The sequence below is a fragment of the Pseudophryne corroboree genome, unplaced genomic scaffold (assembly GCF_028390025.1).
Source record: "Pseudophryne corroboree isolate aPseCor3 unplaced genomic scaffold, aPseCor3.hap2 scaffold_460, whole genome shotgun sequence".
NCBI lineage: Eukaryota > Metazoa > Chordata > Amphibia > Anura > Myobatrachidae > Pseudophryne > Pseudophryne corroboree.
The window spans coordinates 274,091-274,834 of NW_026970076.1; positions in this window are offsets into that span (position 1 = coordinate 274,091).

Here is a 744-nt window from a genome sequence, read left to right on the forward strand (position 1 = left end):
AAGGACACTAGAAAGAAAATTTTAAAGCCTCCTGTTAAGCCATCATCTACACGGCATAGCCCTGAATTTTCCAATGCGCAGCTCTTTGCAAAAGAGAGATATTGGCAGGGAAAAGCTGTCTTGTTCCTTTGCATTTTTCTCCCAAACGAAGGACACTAGAAAGAAAATTTTAAAGCCTCCTGTTAGGCCATCATCTACACGGCATAGCCCTGAATTTTCCAATGCGCAGCTCTTTGCAAAAGAGAGATATTGGCAAGGAAAAGCTGTCTTGTACCATTGGATTTTTCTCCCAAACGAAGGACACTAGAATGAAAATTTTAAAGCCTCCTGTTAGTGCTATATCTACACGGTATAGCCCTGAATTTTCCAATGCGTAGCTCTTTGCAAAAGAGAGATATTGGCAAGGAAAAGCTGTCTTGTACCTTTGCATTTTTCTCCCAAACGAAGGACACTAGAAAGAAAATTTTAAAGCCTCCTGTTAGGCCATCATCTACACGGCATAGCCCTGAATTTTCCAATGCGCAGCTCTTTGCAAAAGAGAGATATTGGCAAGGAAAAGCTGTCTTGTACCTTTGCATTTTTCTCGCAAACGAAGGAAACTAGAAAGAAAATTTTAAAGCCTCCTGTTAGGCCATCATCTACACGGCATAGCCCTGAATTTTCCAATGCGCAGCTCTTTGCAAAAGAGAGATATTGGCAAGGAAAAGCTGTCTTTTACCATTGGATTTTTCTCCCAAACGAAGG